Genomic DNA, 24,826 nt, shown 5'->3' with positions numbered 1-24,826 from the left:
CAATGAGAGGGTTATGTTCTGCAATATTGTGGTATACAGACCATTAAGATCTCAAGTTTGATTCTTGATCTGTTTTAAGTTCATTCTAAATGCTTGTTAATACAAAGTCCTTTCTTTCTATTCAGGTAACACTAAAAAGCTATTCACTATCGAAAGAAAAACAGGAAGTTAGTCTGATGTCACAACCAATATTCCCTAGCAAAAGCAAATTAACTGCCCATTCACCTCATTGTTGCTTGGAACATAGGAAATAGGAGGAGTAGGTCATTTGGCCCGTCAAGCCTGCTCCACCATTATTCAACTTGATCTTGGCTGATCTTCTAGCTCAACACCATTTTCCTGCACTATCGCCATATCCCTTGAAATCTTTATTATCTAGAAATCTATCAATCTCTGTCTTGAAAATACTCAATGATTGGGCTTCCACAGCGCTCAGGGGTAGAGAATTGCAAGTTTCACCAACCTCTGAGTGAAGAAATTCCTCCTCATCTCAGCCCTAAATAACCAACCTCTTAGTCTGAGACTGTGTTCCCTGGTTCCAGACCCCCCCTCCAATCCAGGGGAAACATCCTTCCTGCATCTACCTTGTTGAGCCCTGTAAGAATTTTGTATGCTTCAAGGAGATCACCTCTCATTCTTCTAAACTCTAGAGAATACAGACCCAGCCTCCTCAATCTCTCCTCTCAGGACAATTCCACCATCTCAGGGATCAATCTGGTGAACCTCTGGCACTCCCTCTATGACAAGTATATCCTTCCTTAGGTAAGGAGACCAAAACTGTACACAATGCTCCAGGTGCTTGGCATCTTGCTACCTGCAGAATGGTTGCTGCATTGCCTACATAGCAGAAGTCACTGTTCTTCAAAGTTATTAATTGCATGCAAATGCTTTGGGATGATTTTGAAAAAAGATAATAGGGCATTATGTAAATGCAAGTCTGTTTTTTATAATCTTTGTTTTAGCAGTTCTCAATCTGTAATTACTCTTGACATTCCTGAATTAGGGACAACAAGCATAAGCAACGGTTCCTGATCATTATCTAGATAATGCATAGATGTAACTATCAGGTGAGGGGACAGCATTAGGTCCAGTTCTGATTACCTCTATCATTGAATTGTTAGCTTACAGTCTAGAACTCAGATTTATACATAAAGAATGGCCACTTCGGTAAGGTACTTAGTGCCAGCGCCCATGTGACTAATACAAAACATTACCTCCTTTGGTATGGATAGAATGAGAATGTCTTACATACCAAGAGTTCAAAATCTCCATTTTCACCTTATATTTTACCTCAAAACTAGCCTGCTATCCTTTTTTTCTCACTTTAATTTTTTGTGGTGAATTTTTAAGCTCATGAAAGCAAAGGGTATCAGGAGAGGGTAATGGAGCACTCCTTATTTCAGATACAGCATTAGGTATTCCCAGGTCACCTATAACATAGTGTAGCCAAGCTACAATTTGCCCAGTTGTAGGAGATCTCCTCCTTCTGTACCAATGTGTCAAATTTGGCCCCCATCTATCCCATGAGAACTAGGCTGTAACTGTCCAAATGTAATTCATATAGAGGTATTAAAGGGAATGGAAAGACCTCATTTAATAAAGTGAGTTGGATTTGAATCTAATTCCATAGGTGAAGGTAATGTGGCATACAATCTCCTAGCTTCCCACCTTTTGACATGAACTGATTTACTGAATTTAATTGTTGTGTCTGCAGTAATTTTACAGGATACTGTGGTCCCTCAGCCCAGCTAAAAAGTTGGGGGTGCCAGCCACGAGATCCTGACAACGGCCCCGCAGCAATTTAACGCTGGGAGCCCTGCCAACTGCTTTAAGGCAAGACCTCCCTGCCCGTCTCGGGAGGAAGTCCCACCTTAGGCTGTTGTCCCAGCAGATGTCAGGTGAGGGTGGTGGCCACTGCTGTGGGACTGCAACTGGTCCCGCCATGCAGAGGAGCCCAGGCAAGCCTGAGCATGGTGGTCTCCATGAGGGTTGGTGAGGGGGGTGGGATCCAGGTTCAAGAGGCAGGAGAGTGTTAAAGGGGGATAATCTTGGGGGGGGATGCCTCCGATGGGCTCAGCACACCTTGCCTGACACTGGCCCATGCAGTAAAGCTGCTGGGTTTCCTGCATGGTGTGGGCCTCCCCCAACAGTGGGTAAAATAGCGCTGGGGGTGCAGTGAGGCCCTTAATTAGCCATCAGTTAGGCCTCAATAGGCCCAAGGGAAGGCAGTCGGCCTAATACCTTCCTCGCTTCTGTAAAAATTCAGACAAGTTTGGGGTGGATGGGCGGGCAGCAGGACGGCCACCCCCTGGATTTTACGTACCCCTGAATTCAAACCCGACGGCAGAGAAAATCTAGCCCCATGCTTGAACAAGTAGCATGAGGTTGTGGCAGAGGTACTAAAGATTCTGCATATGTTACAGCAACCAGAAAAAAACAGCTTTATCTGAAAGCTTTCAGTTGGTGGGAAAGGGCAGCCTTCCAGTTCCACAGCAGCTCTAAAGAAGAGTCATACGGACTCGAAACTTCAACTCTGTTTCTCTCTCCACGGATGCCGCCAGACCTGCCGAGTTCTTACAGAATTTTTGTTTTTATTTCAAGTTTCCAGCATCCGCAGTATTTTGCTTTTATTCTTCCAGTTCTATAGTTTGTTTCTGCTTGAAATTTAGAGAGGGGATGGAATGAAGAAAGTAGGCAAGGCAAGAAATAGCAAAAGGGAAGTAAAAAATAAGAATATGATAAATGATGAAACCACAAACTATTTCGGCCTTCAAACTTGCCCTTTCCATAGACAGTGTAGAATTTTCCCTGTCAAGAATTCTGCCTACCTTATTCACCTGAGAGAAATCTCCGTAACGTTCTCTTTTCCTGAAAGGAAGCTAGGTAAAACTCTGTAAATACTTATGTGTACACTTCTGCTGAGATTAAGGCAGCTTCCACAATGTATTCCCACTTGGTAAGTGTATTGTTATGGATGTGATTGACGTGGATATGGATAAGCACATAGAGTTAAGTCAAAGTGTCTACAGAAAAGCTATAAATGCTAGCTCTGTGGGATAGTCACCTGTACAAATAGAGACTAAATAGCAACCAATATTGTAGAATTTTGCCCCACTATTTTGGGGTATCAGAGAGGAACATTGGATAACATTTCATCAGATTCATTAAGTGGTAATTAATTTACAGCAGTTAATTTGCTGCAGTCTGCAAAATGATGGGGTCTGATGACTTTTCTTATTCCATGCTTAATTAGTTGTTACCTTCCCTCACTTGTTGTCTATTATGCATTCTAGTAGTATCATGCATTTTATAAGTCGTTATATTTTTTATATTATAAACTTGGTGGCATGCAGATACATATAACATTACAAACCAACCATGAGATTTATGAATTTTCTGATTTGATTAGATTATGAAATAAAATGAGCAAATATTAAATTCCAGCAAATTTAAATGCACTTTGTAGTATTAGACAAGATTAAAGAATCTCACCACAGTGGAATAATTAAAAAATATATAACTAACATGAATAATTTTTTTTAATGCAGAAACAAATGTCTTTGGATCTATTTGTTTAAAAATTGGTGCTGATGACATTTTTGAGGGAATAATTACTGAGCTCAAGGGTTCCGAGCTCAAAATAATGGAGCTCAGTTTACACATACTGAGCTGAATCATCAACACTTGTTAAATCATCACTGGGTCTATGAATGCATGACTACTTGTTTATTTAATTCCCTCACACCGTTGGGTTCAGTAAGTTATTATCTTAATGATATCATCAGCACTTATATTGAAACAAATATATTTAAAAAAAACAGCAAAGGACAAAACAAACCAAAGACTGTTACTTAGTTCTTTGTAGTTACCAAACTTTTTAAAAGCTATGGGTGTTCATGCAAGATGGTAAAGCACTAATATACGGTGACATGGAATATTCAGATGGAATATGGAATTCAAGTTTCCCCCATTCTTTGATTTTGTTTTCACTTTTTTTAGTGCCATTCATACATTTCTTTCTTAAACTGGAGGTTTCTTTGAAGAATTATCTTGTTTGCATTGCTAACACAGTGTTGTCAAATTGGCCTTATTTTTAAGGGTCAGACTTTTACATTCATTATGAAATCATGGAACACCGTTTTCCATTCTTAAGCTCACATAGATATCATTTCTGACAATACGAAGATACATTGGTCCATTGTGACACCCTCAAACACACCATATAACAAATACGCTGTAAGTTATATGTGGAAATCCTGCCAGCCACAGCATAAAGCTGCAGAAACACTGAGGGATTGGAAGCTTATTCCCAGCCACAACCAACCAAGCACAGGAATAAGTTGAAGAGGCACTTCACAAGATCCTGCACAACACTGAATGAACCTATTCTTTCAACTTTTCCCTGAAGGACCCCAGATCTATCACTTAGCGCTGTTCACCCTAACATATAGCACTTTATGACCGTATAATTTTCATTGCATTTGCCTGCAAGTGTGAGTTGTGTGCTTTTTATTCATGGGATGTGGCTGCCATTGGTAAAGTCAGCACTATGCTACCATACTCCCACTTGTGTACTCTAGCATGCACTCTCTTTGAAAACAGGCTTTAAGTGCACATTTCTTGTACAAAAGTAAGGATAAAGCTTTTCAGAAGACAACAGTAGGAAAACCTGTTTGTCATTTTGACCCTGTAAGTATGAACTGATGAAACCTGTATAGGGAGCACATAGAGGAGAGGGAATGGAAGGTTAATACTGTCAAAACTGGTCCCCTAATGGCGTGACTGTATTTTTGAAATCTAATGACTACAGCAGCAATTTTTTAAAACATGAACATGTAAATCCCCAGAAATTTAAATGTGTCTGCAGTAATTAGAAATGTACAAGACTGCTTTTAGGAAGAAATTTAATAACTTTGTTCTTTAATAAGATCCATAAAATCACATTAAATGAAAGTGTAGACATAATAATCCCATTGTGTTAAATAAATCTTTCCTAGTCAGCAGGACTGTCAGACCACACAAGTGTTAAAATGACATAACACTACTCAGGAGTAGGAATGCTGAACAAAGCTAAATATATTAAATGAGCCAAAAAAGCCTTTTGACTGTACATCTGTGTTTTAATGGGGTTAATTTTGATTAAAACATTTATTTACAAATTATGCTGCATCTTGTCTTTTCTGATCAACTAGCTCATTGGTACAATGTGGTTTTATGTAAAAGAGATAACAGAACCCAAGAATATAAGCTTGTTCTTGCATTATCACATTTAAAGAAGTTCCATTGGTATGATGTCAAAAGATAGTTTCTTGCTACTAATATGTCATTCATAACATGAAAAAGTGTGACATGAGAAATGTCATTTGATCTATTCTTCCAACAACTTTTAATGAAGTATAGAACAAGTAGAGACATTTGTTCTCTCCATGGATGTAGAACTACACTGTTGTGGTCACTATCCAATCACCTGAGGCAACCAACTAATCATGAGCAACCTTTAGAATGATAGGGGGTCTGTGGAAGGTGCTCAAAGAAAATCAAGCAAAATGCTACATTATTAATCAAAATCTATAATTTGTAATATTACTGATTGTTCCAATTATAATCTCCCAAATCATCAAGAAAATAAAACTCTCCCAGGTTTATGAAGATTATAAAGAAAATATCTGGGATATTACTCATACATTATAATCCACATTATTCAACTGTGACCAGTTACATTCCACAAGTAATATTCCCACAGTCCTGGTAGGACTGGAACCATAGTGTCCCAAAGAGTAATTGATAACTACTCCTTACATTTATCATTCTAATCTCAATTTAACCAAACATTTAACCAGCTGTTATTCAAAGAAAGTAACAAGCACTATATAACTGATCCCAACAGGAGTCCATAAATCTACTACTACTGTGGAAAAAATCCTGTTTTCCATTTCACTTTAGTCTTAATTATGTATCCATGATTTCCAAATTTGTGATCTTATTTTAAGTTGGATAATCTAAATGCAATTATCTTATTTATGTATTTCAGCATGATAAAATCTAGACAATGTCCTCTTTTAATCTTCTTTTCTTTGTTAAAAGGACGTTTATTTGATCAGCTCCCTTTCAAAATTTAGAGGTTTTAGTCCCCCAAATAATTCTTGTTGAATTCAAAATCCAATTCTCTAAACCTATTCCATTGCACCAATTTATTCTTTTTAAATGTAGGGAATTTGAATTGCACTCGGTATTTCAATTGTAACCTCAACAATAAGTTACACAAGAATACAACAAGCAAATGTATCTGAGCATTAACTTGGTTAATAACAGTCTTAACATTGGCTAGATATTTTCAATGGATGGTGATATTCTTACTTCTCCCCCTTTTGACTTTAGAAATGAACACCCATCAACTGTGCAATAACATATTATGTTTCCTCTACCAGCCTCCATATGTTTACGAGTAGTGTAAAAAGCAAACGGCCAGAACAAACCCTTGTGGAATTCCATTACTCACCATCCCCCCAACAAGACAAGCCTTATCCACTTGTCTGCATCTTCTTGTAAATGGCAGTAATGGCAGATATTCTTTCTTTAAAAGAGACATCTTTTTCTTGAGTTCTCTGTCTGAAGGCAGAGGGTAGGGTGAGGAGGCGTTCACCCCAGCTGGAATGGGGGTTGAACCCTGTGCTGTTGGAATTAATCTGATCCACGTGTGAGCTGCCTAAATTAACCGGCCTCACAGAAAGACTTATAATCAATACATTTCCAATGTCAAAGAAGTCTTGATGGTAGGATTGCCTTGTTAAATGCAATCCTGATGGGGAGGTCCCCTGTCATACCCTGCCCCCTTGAATCACCCACACTTGCTCTCCCTCCCTTAAAATATTGATAGGGGTGAAAACATTTGAAAACAGCAATTTGTGGAGTTGCTTTGGTTTGTGGAAAGGTGGAATTCCTTTTGAGAGGAAACGCTGCTCTGGAGTTTCTGCTGAGTTGCAATATTTTGGAGGCAATTCACCCAAAGTTTGACAAAGCCAGCATAAAGGACTGGAGAATTAGTTGAACATAATAAGCCCAAATTGAGTTCCTGAGATAAATAGAACTAGTTTAAAAAACATAAGGCTAGAAGCAGGCCTCTAGCACAAAATTGATCATGTTGCCAGAGTGAATTAATCACCACGATGAGTTTCCACTAATTTTGTTAATTTGGTGGTCTTTGGGAAGGCTTTAAAAATTCAGCTGGTTCTTTTAGGTGCATGGACCTAATAGGCGCGTTTTAAAAGCTTTTGAATATCTATATTTTAAATTTAAGAGACCGACTACTGTATCTCAAAATACCTAGCAAATGGTTTTGTAGTTTCTTAAAGTCATTTTTAGTTATTTAAAATTAGGTTACTCACAGGTGGTGGACTGAACGTTGATTAAAATGCTTATTTTTTGTGATAGGCCCATTTTCAGCTGTATTAATCAAATTACACCAAGTTACTAATCATGAATATAATAAGGGATAATTTTTTAAACGCAAAATAAAATGCTCCAAACTACTGCCCAATTGCACTGGTTTACGGAAGAATTTGTATTTGGTGATATGGAAACAAATTTGAGCAGAACTAGAAGAAAGAAAACACTTTACAAACCTTGTGCAATTTTGGGTGTAATTTATGTCCAGATCAATGATTATGGCCAAAGCAGAAAGTTTAGCCCACTCTGTTAACTACAAGAACTGGATGAACCTCCTTCTGAATGCTAAGAGATGAGAAACCACTAAATCCATGGCTTCAGCCAAATGGGTGTTCAGCCAATAAACTTTTGCTAGCCAGTTGGCCTGATCATGGGGCTTAATTTTACTCAGTAGGCACCTGCCTGAACAACCTGCCTGAAGTTAGTACAAGTTGTTACACTGAATGCTGACTAATTTAAGCTAGCTGGACCCTGAAAACAAATCTGACCCAAAAACAAACTCCACCAGCTAGAGTGGTGGAATACCTTATGTATGTGTGTAGTGCATGCATATACTTTTTAAATGTATTTTAATGGTAAATACATTTAAAAATGGAAAAGTGATAATTTGAGCCTTAATAAATCAAGATCAGATTTATGCGTTTCAGTGAAAGGGACACCGTTATCCATTAGCCTCCCTTGCTCTAATAAATCAATATTTCCAACATGATGAAAAATACTTAGATTTTTTTTTAAATGTGTGTTTTTTAATTACTAGTTTTTTTAAAAGAGCAAAACAATAATAGGTGCTCAATGGCTGCTATATAAAATCTGGCACATAAGTTTCACTTTTGTTCATGGTTTTAGATTCTACAAATAGTCAACAACAACATACTTGAGTATTGAGACAGCAATCAGAAAATAGAAAATGAATTATACACCATAGCTTGTGTTTTACAAAGTAATATATTAGGGAAACTTAGATTGTTAATCAATTTTTAGAAAACTGTAGTAAAGGTAATAGACTGGAAAGATGGTTGACCTTTAAAAGTTTTCTGTATATTCAGATAATGAACTGGAGGTTAAAATAACAACCAGCAGCAGCAGTTGTGGGTTGCAGAGTCCTTGTGCAATATTATACTGTAAGGAGATAGAAAGTTCACTTTCATGTTAGTGGTCCTTGGGCTCTCAGCATGTCAGCTGTTATTACGGTCAATGTCAGTAATCATTTAATTTGCATGATAAGCTGTTTGGTCAAATGAATATATCCCAGATGTCTTAAAAGTGCAATAGCAATCAATGTGGAACAGAATGAATGTAAACAGAATGATTGAAAAGATCTTAGATCTCACTGTTTAACTTTTTATTATTACATTGACTCTACTGTGCCATTGGTTAGAAAAGTAAAATATCTAATTGCGCATGAGACCGCAACCACTCCATAATGGAAAATTATAGATTACAAATAATGCTGGAAATGTTTAATATATGTTTAATTTTAAAATATATTTTCCCATTCCACTTTAAATATTAGCAAGCTAGACACAGAATTACATAAAATATGCAGTCAGTAAAGAAACAGGCTATTGGGCCCTACAAGTTTGTGCTGGTGCTTATACCCCATGAGTATCCTCCCATTTCATCTGCCTCATCTCAGTTTCAACTTATATTTCTATTTTCTTTCTTCTTATTAATTCACCTAGTTTCCTTTTGAAAGCATCTTAACTTCTTACCTTATTTAATTCCTGTGGCATTCTATTAGTCTCTGAATTAAAAAAAAAAATGCCTGTTGGAATAATTAGAAATTATCCTGCATTTATGGTCCTAAATTTTGGATTCTCCCAGAGGATAGACTGGCAAGCTATGTGCTTCCAAGTTTCTGCTAGTGGTCCTTACATTATGTACAAGAAGGTGAGCGAGAGCAATTTGGGGGTTATTTATATTCTTTTTTTATTGCCTTTCCCGTTACATCTTTTTGACAGGAGGGTTGCAAATGGGCACTCACCATATGCAAATGTAACCATGCTATCTTCTGCATTATGTCATAGGTGGTTGGAATAGCCTATGTGACAATGCTACATTTATTTTTGGCTGTATTAAATATAAAACAGAGATGTTGGATCAAACCCAGCTGAATTATTATCAATTACCTTCTCTAGCTAAATTTTTATTCCTGAAATATGTACAGAGGATTCAGTGAATAATCTGCACAAGTGAGGCTGATTGGATGATTCGTGAGTAATGGAAGTGGGAATATATTAGGATCTATCTCTGAGTGAAATATTTGCCACAATCTAGCAATGACATATATTTTAGAAATTACTTTTTAATGAAGTAAACTTGGAGATAGCGTTAAAATACTTATGCTGTTCTCGGACATGCTATATAAATAGTAATAACATTTCAGTTATAAACTTGTTAAAAAGGCTAACTTTTTCAAAATGAATAGCTACACAATTTCAGGTATTACTTGTTAACAAGCAGAATCATACAGGTTTCTGTGTAAAGCATCAATTATCTTAATGCAATTAACTTTTATTGATTACAGCATATTTCTTGAAGTTTTAGAATAAGTCACATGGAAGCTATTAAAATTAATAGGATGAAACAACAACTGTATGATGAAGTAGTGCAGCAATTTGGAATGTTAATATACTGTGCTACAGATGCCAGAATCTGAATTCATGCACATGATCCTCTACGATGGCAACTTATGGATCTCATCCCTTCCTTCGTTACCTTTAGACTTGACTATTCCAATGCACTCCTGACTGACCTCCCTGCCTGCACCCTCTGTCAACTTAAGGCCACCCAAATCCCTGCTGTCCATATCCTAATATGCACCAAATACTGTTTACCATCACCCCTATACTTGATTACTTACATTGGCTCTTGTTTTGTCAATGACTTGATTGTAAAATTCTTATCCTTGTCTCTGAAACCTCTTTTACCCCTACAATCATCCAAGATCTGTGTTCCTCCAATTCTGCCTTCTTACACATCCCCAATTTTCATCAGTAGAATATTAACAGCTATGCCATCAGTTACCTAGACCCTAATCTCTGTAATTTCCTCCCTAAACTTCCCCACCTCTATAGCTTTCCTTTAAGCAGCTCCTGAAAACCAAGCTTTTGGCCATCTGTCCAAATAGCTCCTTATGTATTGAGTCAAATTTTGTTTGATAATGCTCTTGTGAAGCATCTTGGGATATTTTTACTATGTTAAAGGTACTAATGCAAGTTGTTGTTGTAACAGGTAAATTGAGAAAAGACAAAGCCCTTTCTCAGATATACATTCACTGCAAGGGGTAATAAACTATTACATATCACCCAGAAAGTGGCTTGACAGTAGCATCATCAGAGGCATGTCTATACTTTTGACCAGGAGATGGCAGAAAGAGTGAGAGAAATAAAATATTCTATAAAAATAGCGACAGATAAAAATAAATCTAAAGGGCATGAATTAGAACAGCAAGGATGGTTATTAAATATACAATGGGATACCAACATAAAAATACAAATCTACTTTCTAGTCAAGTGATTTTTTAGCTTTATAACCTAATCTTTCATGCTATTTCTGTTCCATGATAAGATTGTGCCTTACTCCTTGAACCACACATCTTATTTTTTATTGTAACTTTGTAGTTTTATTGGTTTTCTATACTCACTGAAGCATGGGATGTTAGTTTAAGGGAATGAAAAACTCCTCAAGCAAATGTCAACATCAAGCACACTCCGGACACCTATAGCACAGTTATATATAAAGTCCCAATAATGTCTACAGAGATAGTTGCTATGTATGGTGACATTAGAAATGCATTGAACATGAATGTCTTTACAAGGTTGGTATACATAGAAACCAGAGCTACTGTCCCTTTATTATGCTTTAAACTCAACCTCAGAAGGCTTCCCTTCTACTGATCCAGTGTAGCATTTCTATTTCTTACATTAAGCAGCTCTGTGATTGAACTTGCCAACTTAATCACAATTTAGGCAGAACTGTGGGTAGTTTGTGTAGTGAACTCATATTCACTAGGAACTGGATTGAATCATTTCCAAACTCATTTTGTTCACAAACAAAATGTTTACAGCAGAAAGAGAGCTATAGAAAGAAAAGGATACCATTGATTAAGCTGGTTAGAACCCAGGCCAATAGGTGAAAGGATTGCATGCTAACTCTACACTTCTAAGGCCCAGCTTCTCTCTTTTATCTTGTTTGCATCTTGCATTGGGTTAGTAATAATGTGACCATTAGGTTACCAAGTGGGATGACAAGTATTACAGATTGTTAAACCTGGGCATTTTCCAATCTTGTGCACTTAGAGACTGTGCCAATCAATATGTTAACTAAACAACAACTATATTTGTTGTTGGGTGGCAAATGTACTTAATGCATTTAGAGAGGATGTGCATTCCACTCCCATGTCAAATAATACAAAATGCCCAAAAGGAAGGTACACTTATTGATACCTTGCAGACTGAATTTATACTGTACTGTTTGTGAACTCAAAATGGTGTGAGGCAGCCTAATAGGGACTTCGTACTTCAGGGCTTTACTGAATTAGTAGAAACTGAGGTTGCTTTTAAACCACACTTTTACAATGATACCCACCCAAAACCACTTAGCATCAAAAAGTCAGTATAAATGCAACCTCAGTTGCCCCTTATTACTGTGTTTCATGCTTTAAGTTTATGGCCTGGGGGCAAACATTTTGTATAGAGATCCCTTAAATGTGTCACTATAGGTTTTCAATCTGTAACTTTTCAAATAGTGAAGTACTGTCCAGAGTTCTCACCCATCATGTTATCAGGGAAAAACATCCTGGTGTCACATCAGGGGAGTTCTACGCCAAATGTCAGCTTCTTGACTGCCTAAAACCAATAGTTTCAAAGCATTAAGCCATAGTAACAAGGGCGATTGAAAGATATCAATAAGCACATTGATATATCTCTTTTTGACTGAATAAAGTGAAAGAGATTACATGTCTCAATTGGCTTGGAGGAAATATTGCATCCAACAGTGCGAAGGTGACAAGGCAATATAGATTTGAAATTATATCATAACTGAAGATTCCTGCTTTGACAACAGTGTCTTCTGATGATAATCTGTTATCTCACACTGTTAAGCTCAATAACCCCTCCTACTTAGTTCCCCCTTCCATCTTAAGCAAAGCTAATAAAACAGAAGTAGGCAAACTGAAAAAAACAAAATGGATGTTGAAGCTAACCATAATTCTTGATTTTTTTAGAAGATGCACTGATGGCAAGATTCCCTCCCCAGGGTGACGAGCATGCTCAGGAAACTGAATTTCCTTTCTCATTTCATCAAAATGCATTAATGACATACCAGCTTCACATAAACTCTGCAGCATGTGATTTGAAGTGAGTTATTGCATGTTAAATCTGAAAAAAAAGCTGCACTTCAAAAAACATAAACAATGGGGGAAAGGAATGAAAGGGAGCACAGGGCATATAGCTAGGTAGCTGAAACCACTGAATTGTATCTAGTACATTTTGTTGTCAATGAACAAGACCAGGGGATTATTATATTTAGTACTAGCAAGAGCTGGTGGGAAGCAATCTTGTTACAGAGCAACCACATCTTTGGTACTATATTTGTTCATTTGAAGTCCTTTGTTAAATTGAGAAGGCAGAATGTCAAGAAAAAAGACTAAAAGAAAGGAATATCCATGAAAATAGCATTCTGATCTTTGACACCTTTTTAACTTAAGACCATAAGACATAGGAGCAGAAATGAGGCCAATCGGCCCATCAAGTCTGCTCCGCCATTCAATCATGGCTGCTAAGTTTCTCAACCCCATTCTCCCGCCTTCTCCCCGTAACCTTTGATCCCCTTACCAATCAAGAACCTATCTATCTTGGTCTTAAATACACTCAATGACCTGGCTGCCACAGCCTTCTGTGGCAATGATTCCAGATTTACAGTGTGAGACATTGAAATAAAATGTAATTCGAAAATGTAAAATGAAAGATGAAACTGGAATTTAACACAAACTAGGAAACACGTCCATGAGTTAAAGATAATCCAAAAAAAAAGATATGTACACCAATAAGATATAGGCATTTTGAATGTTTCACAATTGTTGGGGAGAGTTTTTCAATTTTATATATTTTTAAAAAATAATTCTAAATCACACTGATTTAATAAACTTGGTCACACAATTCTAGCCAATTGTAAATGATAGGCTTTTTAGTCAAAATGTGGTCTTTAGAAATTACTAATAGGCAATTTACTTTTGCTTATTGAAGCTTCATTGGATTTCTCTGTTTGTGAGTTGGAAGAGTATATTCCTCCAGATATTCGGTTTGTTTTCTTTGATCCTCAAGCATTTTTATAGCTGCAGCTATAGTGACATGTGCATGGTAAAGATGGTTATCATTGAACATAAGAATGCATTTCATTATTTGAAAGCTTTAGCGTGTATAACAGACCAGAGGCTATAGCTATTTTGTGTGGACTGTATTACTTGTTTGTAACTGCAATGAATGAAAAACTCCCCTTTTAATGTTAATTCCTGTGTTAATCTTTCTTCTACTTCAATTTCCAACCTGCTTAGCTTAGTTATCTAGATTCCAACCGCTGTATGGATCGGCAAGTGGGTGCAACTATAAATGTATTCCTCTATTCTGTAGGTTTTGATGTCTGAGAAAGCACTTTTTTGTATTGTTCAAAAGCAAAATGAAGTAATTTGCTTCTTAAAAAGAAAAATAATGAATCTTACGGACAGAGCCCGTTCAGCACTTTAACAGTGTTTTCAATCTTTAACCTTAGTGTTTATTCCGAATACCAGTAAGATTATTGATAAATACCAACTCGAATTATAGAAATGGCAGTGATTTCTGATAGTTTAATTTGGTCACTATTTTTATTTTTATTTTGTAAAATGATAATTGGACAAAGTTAATGTTAACTTTTATTATACGAGGATGACACACCATGAGTTACCCGCCGACTGTTTTATCTGCGATTACTGTCCATGATCTTTTCATTGCAAAAGCATTTAAAAAAAACTCAAAAAGAATTATGTTTACTCTTCAACATCAGGTTTCAAAACACACACAACCGATGAGAAACCAATGGTCGATTCTTCTGAATTTCAAGTATGAACTGTCCAGTCTCAAATGAAGCTGCTCGTACATGTCTAAAACTCGCTTTAAAATACACGCTATGCAAACGATGAAGGTAACTCACAGACTAACCATGTCATCGGGATCTTGAACAAAATGAGACCAAAAAAAATCCCAATAAGCAGAATTCATTTAACCTGCAGTTAATTAACTATAACAGCGACTCAGGAGGATGGTTTGAACAGAAACCCCTTTTTCTGGCCTCTGGTTATAAGGGATCAATTGACTTGACTAAATTCCATAGAATCCCATTCTTTTTTTAAAACAGCGCTCAATCCAGATCCGATTTTCCATTTGCTCCGAAGCAGCTCGATCAAGAATGTCCACTCCGGAGACACACGCGCTGCAGAAATACAGACAGGCGAATAAAAGAAGCGTCCCTTACCTGAATCTGCGCAGAAAGGCAATCTCTTCTAGTGATTCCGTTTCGTGCCGAATTTAGACCTCTGTTAAAGCAATCAAACAAAATAATTAGACATAGGCGGGAGAAATTTGTTGGAAATAGTATCAGCATTTGGCGCCTTAAAGAAAGGTATAGAATTATTAACATGCTGGGTAATTATTGCCTCTTGTGTAGGATCAGCACTTTCCTCAGTCAGTTCAACTCACTATTTAGAAATGGTAAATTAAGGGGACAAACACAATGATTATTTGCTGTAATTATAAGAGTGCGCTTTTGGCGTTGTTTCAGTAAATTCCTCCAATTATTGCAGTAGCCTCGTGTATGTCATTGCTGGTATTTATTTTAATTAGCACACATGACTTTTGATTTGGAAGCGAGCACTCGGCGGCCGTAATAAAAACAATCTCCAAGTAAACTTTTTTTTAGGTGGATATGATCAGCTTTTCGTTTCGAGAAGCAAAATGGGTAATTATTGCATGATGCTGTCTATTATTTTCCAGGCGGGTAAAAGAAGCTGTGACAATATTTGTTAGGAACATTCCGCGTACAAATCTAAAACCGACTGCACACTCCATCACTTGCTGGTTCTCGGCACGAGTTTGCAAAGATGTCCTTCCCCTCCTATACTCTGTTCCAAAAGTGACAAAGTATTTTCCCTACCTGAACTTTTGTGGCATAAACTTAAAAAAAAATTCGAAACAGTTTGCTCCCTAAGATGAAATGCGATGGTTAATTAGCAAATCGAGCAGTCAAGCCATTTGACCGTTATACATTTGCCCCCGAGTTCCCATTGACAGGCGAGACACCGGACCGGCGCGCAAGGAACTAAACGAATGTTATCGGTAATTTGCGTTGCAAATCCTTTCCTTCAACCGATATCATTACTTGTTTGATTGTGCTGACTCATTTGTACAGATCCGCTTGTTTCCCCATTCACCCCCGCCCGCAATGCCAACAAGAAACAGCAGCGATAGCACCAATGTATTTATCTATCCCCACAGCAGAAACATCACAAATCCACTGGCCCTCTTGTGACTCCAGATACAAATCGTTTCAACTGAATGCAACGATCAAAACAGAACTCTCTGCAAAGCTTTCAGCATTTTCCTCATAACCGATTCCTCCACCCAACCACCCCCCAATCTTTTCATCCCTGAGTAGGCACCGAGACTGCTGGCAGCGGCCAGCTTATTCTCAGCCAGAACTTGACTGTTTATTTGGGCGGAGTGGATAAACCTTTTTTTTTAGAAGATATTCCGTCAAGGCTCGCACGTGATTGTTTGTGCCCGATACTTCGGATATTGAATGTGTAACGTCGTTTAAAAATGTGTTAAATAATTGACCAACATTACAAAAATCATGCAACTCAACATTTATAAAATATTAGAGGTCGGGAGATGACATCTGCTAATTTGTAAATATCAGTTTCTAGGTAATGCTAAAGTTTTGGAAATGAACCCACGCCTATTTCCATCCAAATATTTCAGTCTATAACCATTATTGATCAGACTTCAATATATACATCTTTATATAATAACCGTTTGTGTTATAAATTATTTAAAAAGAACAGTATCTCGCGTTGGAAATGATCTTAGGTTTTCACGGTGAAAAACTGAACTCTATTTACAGCCGTACTTGTATTGGTGAGGCCTTCTCTCAGGCGTTTTCCACTGGTGTCACAGAGTTGGTGTTTGGGAACTGGCCGTGGAGCATTTTACAGGAATGTTTGATCAGATCGCATTGCTGTCCATTGCTAGTTTACCCGCGTTGCATGTTGTTTAATATATTTATTGACGGTTATTTTAAGACACTTTTCGAGGTAGGGCCAATGTTTCATGAAAGTTGTCGCTCGTAAGGTGCTGTGCGTTTACATTTATCATTCATGGAAATCCTTTGGACGGCTCACTAAAAAAAAAATCTGAATAAAGGGGTATTTTTAAAAGTCTGTGAGGGAGATTTTACCATTTTCGCTATGTGATGGAGGTCGGATGTTTGCTTCTTTAAGCCGAAATATTTAAGTGAATTCAATAATAACACATTAAAATGAAAAGCAATTACGCTCACAGCGAATCCAGCAGGTAACGCATTTAAAATAATACAGCAATCGATTATTCATAAATATATATTTCATAGGGTCAAATTTTAAATACATTAAAGGGAATATTCTCTCCTCATCGCCAACCTTTTAACCGGGGCTTTGGATTTTATTTGGTGTTCTCTCTATCTCGAGAGCGTTGCTCTATAACACAGCAAAACGCTGAATTCTTTAACTAAAATGAATGACAGAGTATTGTCAAAAACATTCCTTAAAACGTTTTCAGATCTCAATGTGAATCCTGGAGCACTCGGTTTGCCGACAAGAAAATCACTCAACATCTATTTTGACGCAAATCTTGCAAACCAAATGTCTTTCCACTTAAAGTGAAGTCAGTCACAAATACTCCGTGATAACGGCTGCTCTACGCACACACGCCCGGCCTACATTATTGGTAAAATCTATAAGCAAAGGTTAGCTACCTCAATACCAAGGAAACGTTTGGTTAGGTTAAAGAACAAGCGGGAACCGCCTCTTGTTTTTGACAGAGATATCATTTCTCTCTCGGAGTATATTCTTGGGACTGGGCTGCCTCTCATTCCAGTCACTTAAACAGAACCTATTCTCGAGCTGGGCCTTTCCCCAGTTATAATTAGGATCGCGCGTTTTGTTTTGTTTCCAAGTGCGTATCTATAACTGTCTGTAATCTGCTCTAACCCTATACTGACATCTTACATTTTGCATGTTTCAAAAAAAACATTTACAGGCATGCAACATGTTGAACCACGCTAAGACAATTGCTTCGCAGGTTGAGTCGAGGTACATTCTGAGCTCCTGTAATTGGTGTGTTCGTGTGTGTGAGAGAGATATTGCTGTTAGGGAGAAACCTTTCTCTCTCCTACAGACTGACACCAACACTTCGATTCCACCCCCACCCCGACCCCCCGGATTGCTTCAGGACGTTATGCTTTTGGTCTGAAACAAATACCGTAAAGTAGGGAACAACCGAACATAAATATAAACCTTTTAAAAGAATTAATAAAACAAGGCAAAGAGTGATTTACATTCCGCGTTTGCTTCTTCTCCATGAGGTAAACCCCCTGAAAGTACATTTTCGAACTTTCTGGAGTGCCCGTCGCAGACCTGACAAACTACAGACTTTCGACGTAATTTATACACGGTGTGATATCCGACCAAAGCCCACAGGCGAGCAGCCCTACCTAACCTAACTTCAGAGTTACAACCAAGAAATTAATCTTTCCTAACGCCTATTCTTCCAGGCAGCGAACACAATACTTTCGAAAAGAGTAGCACATGAAGTTATAAAGGGGCGGAAGAGAATTAAAATCGAACAGTGAAGGATCAAACCTCGGACTCGCTGCTTTCACCGTGACCTTTATTCACATTCCCACCGAGTGCCAGCTAGTCTTTGCAAGAATCGGGTTTGAAATGTTGGCAACCTTTCCAGGTTCACGCAGTGATTCATCTGCATTTGGTAGACATTGCAACATTTTTTTTTAACAAAAGCACGTGTTTCATTTCCCCATTCTGTCTCTCACATGCTTAGGACTAAGCCGTGGACTCACCATTTATCTGCATTGGTTGAAGTTCTGCTATCCTGGATACGTGCTATTCCACATTAATTAAAGTAGCAGCCGAACGCATGCCCCTCGGTATCGCAGCAGCATGAGGTTCGTGTTGAATCGGGAATCGGAGTTTGGTTCGGCAGCTCTGGGTCGGCAGCTGTCTCCGTGCTTGACATATGACGTCAGGCCTCCCCACCCTTGGGACCAGGCTGTGTGCAGTCAGCACAGTTCAGGCAAGAGGGCTGGATGTCTTTTTTTTGTAATTGGGGGAGCGAGTCTGTCGGATTTCTGTGCTCGGCAATGGTTAGAACCGAGAGAGAGTTCACACGTTTGGCAAACACCGAAGGAGCTGCTTCCTTAAGGGCCGGCCACCCTCTATCGCTGGGTAAAGTCTGAGTTTTGGCTGCACTCCCTCCCAGCCCCTAAAATAGGAATTACGGCAGTTAGGACCTTCGCCACTTTGATCCTATGTGAATAAGTACCTTTCGTCTGTTTGTGTTGAAATATAAACTGAAGTGTTGCTTTTATAATCTTCCAGGAGATGATATTGTAAACAAGTGGATTAGATACATCACTTCTCTGCTTTCATTTATTGGGAGGGGGGGTGGGGGGTGCAGAAGATGCGCTTGGGTGCAATTTCAGTCCTGGCAGCTGTTTGGCGAAACTTAATTTATTTATGTAAAAATTCCCAAGAGTAAAGTGCATCCTTTGCACCTTTCAAGTAATTATACTTTCATCCCTTTCCTAATAGCCTCACCTTGCCCCACACAGCGCCTTGGGAAGGCTGCGGTAAGCTTGTTGCTCGGGCTCTGTTATTGAGACGCTATCTGGAGGTACGGGGTGGCGAATGGGGTGGCGCTTTCTCTTCCAACTGAGCCAACAGCCGCGCTGGAATAAGGAACTCAGCGAAAGAGACGCATCATTGGATGTAAAATTCATCCCACAAGTCCTGGCATTGTTTATTGCTGTTTGCCCCGTGGGCTTGTGTGAGGTACACTGTTATAATATTTAAAGCAGTGAATTGAGTTTTAGTTATAAACATTAACTACGTCATTGTTATTGTTTTGGCCAGCTATATAAATATATGTACTTAGTGAATTTAATATTTTACAATAAATCCCATTAGCTACTGAACAAGTTCAACGTGTAGTTTTGCTGCAACTGATGTAACAGTTTTAACTCGGTAAAAGTGACAATTTACTTCTAGAATTAGATCCTAACTGGACTGCAAAAATGTGGAGACCAAGTAGTGTAAGACGCTCAACAGCAGGGCTTGGGTTTGACACTGAGCGAAATATAATTTCAACGTCACGCAAGTGGGTTTCAATATGCCCCAAGTATTCCACTGGGTCTCCAGTACATTTTCTAAGTTCACTGCATTTCGTTTTTATGAAGTGAACATTTCTGTTTGAGTTCGTAAAAATTTAAGATTGTACTAGTGGAGAGAATGGAGCTCTGTGCACGTGTGAAAACATACACAGAACCTCACTCTCCAAAGTGATCAGAGTGCAATTTTTCAGTCTGTTGCAGAAGTTATGTTGTTGACTGAGCTGCACACTAAACAGTTTTCTCTGTTACTGTATAACCATATGGCTATATTCATGCTATACAAACATTAAAATTAATTATAGCATTTTACTTTGTTTGAGTATAAATGTAATTATATGAAATGTATATCTAAATACACTGTGTGGTGCAGAGCACTAGTTAGGTGTCAGCCTTGGCTCAGTGATAGCAGTTTGCCTCTGAGCGAGAAGGTCCTGGGTTCAAGCTCCACTCCAGAGGCTTGAACACATAATCCAGGCCGATACTTCAGTAGAGTATTGAGGGAGTGCTGCACTGGTTTGAGTGCCACCTTTCAATTAGACGTTTAAACTGAGGTCTTGCTCATGCCACTGTATGAAGAAGAGTAGGAGACATTTCATGGTGTCCTGATCCACATATATCTTTGAAGCAACATCACCTCCCAAAAAGATTTTCTGCTCAAGCTGAACTTGCAATGTAAATTGGCTGCCTGCATTACCCTACATGAGAACAATCACTACATAGTTAGATATTAGGACAGATGACCAAAGGGAGTACTTCAAAGGAGGTTTAGGAAGGGAGCTACAAAGGGCCCAGGAAGCTGAAGATATGGTTGTCATTGATGGAGCAGTTAAAATCAGGGATGCACAAGAGACCAGAATTGGAGGAGTACAGAGATCTTGGAGGGTTGTAGGGGTGGAGGAGGTTACAGAAATAGGGAGGAGTGAAGCCAATGAAAACAAGGACGAAAATCTTAAAATCAACGCAATGGCAGACTGGAAGTCAATGTAGGTCAGTGAGCAAAGGAGTGATGGCTAAATAGGACTTGGTGCATGTTAGGATATTGGCAGGAGAGTTTTGGATGAGCTTAAGCTAATATAACGTAGAAGATGCATGGCCAGCTAGCAGACCATTGAAATAGCCAACACTAGAGTAACAAAGGCATGGTTGAGGGTTTCAGGAGCTTAGACAGGGAGGAGTTGGGTGATATTATGGAGGTGAAAGTAGGCAGGTTGGTGATGGAGCAAATCTGTGGTTGGAAGCTCATCTTGGGTCAAAAACAACACAAAGTTTGTGAATGCTTGAGTTCAGACTCAGGTAGAGGAATGAATACAATGGAGTGAGGATTGTTCGTGGAACCCAAGGCAATGACTTTGGTCTTCTCAATATTAATTGGAGGAAATTTCTACTCATCCAACACTGAATGTCAGACTAGCAGTGTGACAAAGCAAAGGTGGTGGTGGAGAGGTAGACCCAGATGTTGTCAGACTACACATGAATCTTGACCTGTTTCCTGATGATATTGCTGAGAGGCAGCATGTAGATTAGAAAGAGGAGTGAGCCAAGGATAGATCTTTGGGGGGTTCCAGAAGTAATGGTGTAAGAGAGAGAAGAGAAGCCATTGCAATGATTCTCTGGCTACAACCAGGTAGATGAGAATGGAACCAGGTGAGGGCAGTCATACCCAGATGGATGAAGGAGGAGAGGTGTTGGAGGAGGAAGGTGGGGTCATACAGAACAGTCGAGAAAAATGAGGAAGGATGGTGCACCATGGTATAGTCACATAATATGTCCTGTACAGCAGGATCACAGACAGGGTGGCAGTGACTTGTTCACATTAATTTATAAGGAACTGAATTTTTAAAAATTAATTCACAGGATTTGGGCATTGCTGGCTAGGGCAACATTTATTGCCTATCCCTAATTGCCCTTGAGAAGGTGGTGGTGAGCTGCATTCTTGAACTGCTGCTGTCCATGTGGTGTAGGTACACCCATAGTGCTGTTAGGGAGGGAGTTCCAAGATTTTGACCCAGCAACTCTGAAGGAACGGTGATATATTTCCAAATCAAGATGGTGAGTGGTTTGGAGGGGAACTTGCATGTGGTGGTGTTCCCATGTGCCTGCTACCCTTGTCTTGGCCGTGGGTTTGGAAGGTGCTGTCTAAGGAGCCTTGGTGAGCTCCTGTAGTGCATCTTGTACACACTGCTGCCACTGTGAGTCGGTGGTGGAGGAATGAATGTTTGGGGATGGGATGCCAATTAAGCGGGCAGCTTTGTCCTGGCTGGTGTCAAGTTTCTCAAGCGTTGTTGGAGTTGCACCATCCAGGCAAGTGTAGAGTATTCCATCACACTCCTGACTTGCGCCTTGTAGATTGTGGACAGGCTTTGGGGAGTCAGGAGGTGAGATACTCATTGCAGGATTCCTAGCCTCTGACCTGCTCATGTAACCATAATATTTATAGGCTAGCCCAGTTTAGTTTCTGGTCAATGTTAATCCCCATGACATTGATAGTAGGAGATTCAAGAGGTGATGATTGGATTCTCTCTTGTTGGAGATGGTCATTGCCTGGTACCTGTGTGGTGCGAAAGTAACTTGCTACTTGTCAGTCCAAGCCTGGATATTGTCCAGGTCTTGCTGCATTTGGACATGGACTGCTTCAAACTGCTTCAATGTCTGATAGTCGCAAATGGTGCTGAATATCGTGCAATCATCAACGAACACCCCTATTTCTGACCTTATCGTGGAAGGAAGGTCATTGACGAACCATGAAGATACTTGGGCCTGGGACACTAACCTGAGGAACTCCTGCAGTGATGTCTTGGAGCGGAGATGATTTACCTCCAACAGCCACAACCATGGGCAGAATTTTTCGCTTGGCATGCAGGTTCACGCCCGACAGGCTCGAGCATAAAATAGTGTGTGATGATGTTGGCCGAGTGTCCTGATGCCATCGTGTACTCGCGAGATATTTCGCTCGACGGGCACACGCGGGTGCTGGAGCCATGCCCGCCATTAATTAAGAGGCCAGTTAAGGCCTTTAAAAAGTCAATTGGCACCGATTTTTCTTTGCCCATGTGATTTTGCGCTCGTTGGTCAGGCAAAACGAGCAGGCGGCCAGCCGACAATTTCAAAAGCCTCATTTACGGGCGGGGATAAAAAGGGTCAGCAGCATTGCCAATATGAGTAGTGAGGAGTTTGGTAGATAGTTTGCGGCTGGTGGCTTATTGGTATATGGCAGTTTCATCCCTGTTCGGGGCTTAGTTGTTAGCATTTCCAGGCTTCATTTCAGGACTCCTTGGTGTCTCCAAGGACCACGGAGAATTCAGACTGTATGGACCCTTCCAGGCACCAGACAGCCTTCTGTTACCCTGATAATGGGGATTGTGATCCTCTGTGGTCTTGTGCTCTCCTCCTCCGAGGAAGAGAGGGGCAGAAGGGAGAGGAGGCCAGGTATACCTATGCAGCTTCCAGGTGAGTGACCTGTGGGAGGAGAGGCGCAAGCCCAAGCCCTGCGAGGTCAACAGGAAGTCCAAGGTGGAAGGGGCTGCCGAAGACGTCACTATCCTGTTGCCAGGGTTTACAGGCGGCGAAGCAGCTACCTCAATATGTCCGAGGTGCAATGCTGAAGGAAGCTCCATCTCTCAAGGGAGATAGTGACCTCTATCTGTCAGATGATCAGCCCTGAGATCAGCTCCAACTGTGTGGGTGGACACCCCATACCAGTGGCTCTGAAGGACTGAGATGAGGAGAAATTTCTTCACCCAGAGAGTGGTGAGCCTGCAGAATTCGCTACCACAGAAATTAGTTGAGGCCAAAACATTGTATGTTTTCAAAAAGGAGTTAGATATAGCTCTTGGGGCAAAAGGAGTTAAAGGGTATGGGGAGAAAGCGGGAGCAGGCTATTGAGTTGGATGTTCAGCCATGATCATAATGAATGGCGGACAGGCTTGAAGGGCCGAATGGCCTACTCCTGGTCCTATTTTCGATGTTTCTCTGTAAGATCATAGTGGCCCTCAACTTCTATGCCTCCGGTTCTTTCCAGAGGTCAGTGGTGGGTCTGTGTGGAGTCTCCCAATCAGCTGTCCACAGTTGCGTCAAGCTGGTGACAGAAGATCTGTTTAGGTGGCTATTGACTTTCATTCATTTCCGTATGGACGAGGCCAGCCAGGCTGAGTGAACCAGAGGCTTTTCAGTGATTGCTGGGTTCCCCTGCATCCAGGGTGCAATAGACTGCACACATGTGGTTATCAAGGTGCCAGCGGGTCAGCCGGGTGCCTTTGTCAACAGGAAGGGATTCCACTCTATGAACGTGCAGATAGTGTGTGACCATAGAATGCAGATTCTGCAAGTGTATGCAAGGTAACCAGGCAGCTCCCATGACGCGTACATCCTGAGACACTCCCAGGTGCCGAGGCTCTTCTGTGCTCCAGCCCAACTGGATGGATGGCTGCTGGGTGACAAGGGCTATCCCCTCAAAAGGTGGCTCATGACGCCTCTCTGCCACCCAAGAATAGAGGCTGTGCATGCGTTATTACAGGAGCCACGCCTCCACGAGGGCAGTAATAGAGAGAAGCATAGGTCTTCTGAAGACTTGCTTCGGATGCCTGGACTGTTCAGAGGGGGCACTATGATACCTCCCAGAGCGGGCATCACTGATGGTGGTTGCATGCTGCACAATCTGGCACTTGTATGGGGGAACCCACTGGAGGGAGAGGATCTTGATGCAGCTGCACAGGCCACAGATGATGGATCCAGTAGTGAGTCAGAAGAGGTGTATGGTGAGGAGGATGCTGAGGGCGTGGAGGAAGACTTCTATAACCACCAGGGAGGTAGGGACACCAGGGCGACTTGATCCAACTCTCCTTCAGCTAGGCTACCAAATAAACGCTACCACCTCATGCCCGGGCTGCTGCCTCCATCCTGG

The 24,826-nt window shown here is 40.0% G+C and overlaps 1 protein-coding gene across 3 annotated transcripts in view; it reads right to left on the bottom strand.

Moving 5' to 3' along the window:
• The window catches only part of pitx1 (paired-like homeodomain 1), a 43,179-nt gene extending 24,053 nt beyond the window's left edge, over positions 1–19,126 (bottom strand). Inside the window, exons 1-2 of one of the 3 annotated variants that reach the window (XM_078550926.1) lie at positions 18,598–19,126; positions 14,959–15,019 (exon numbers count right to left, since the gene is read on the bottom strand). The gene's annotated coding sequence lies outside the window, so the exon portion shown is untranslated. Of the gene's footprint in view, positions 1–14,958; positions 15,020–17,493; positions 17,636–18,379; positions 18,501–18,597 lie in introns of those variants that run through there. The other 2 variants (XM_078550925.1, XM_078550927.1) reach the window with 2 other exon arrangements.
• Between the last annotated feature and the right edge of the window lie 5,700 nt (positions 19,127–24,826).

The sequence above is a fragment of the Cetorhinus maximus genome, chromosome 10 (assembly GCF_964194155.1).
Source record: "Cetorhinus maximus chromosome 10, sCetMax3.hap1.1, whole genome shotgun sequence".
NCBI lineage: Eukaryota > Metazoa > Chordata > Chondrichthyes > Lamniformes > Cetorhinidae > Cetorhinus > Cetorhinus maximus.
This window is presented reverse-complemented; position numbering and strand designations above follow the sequence as displayed.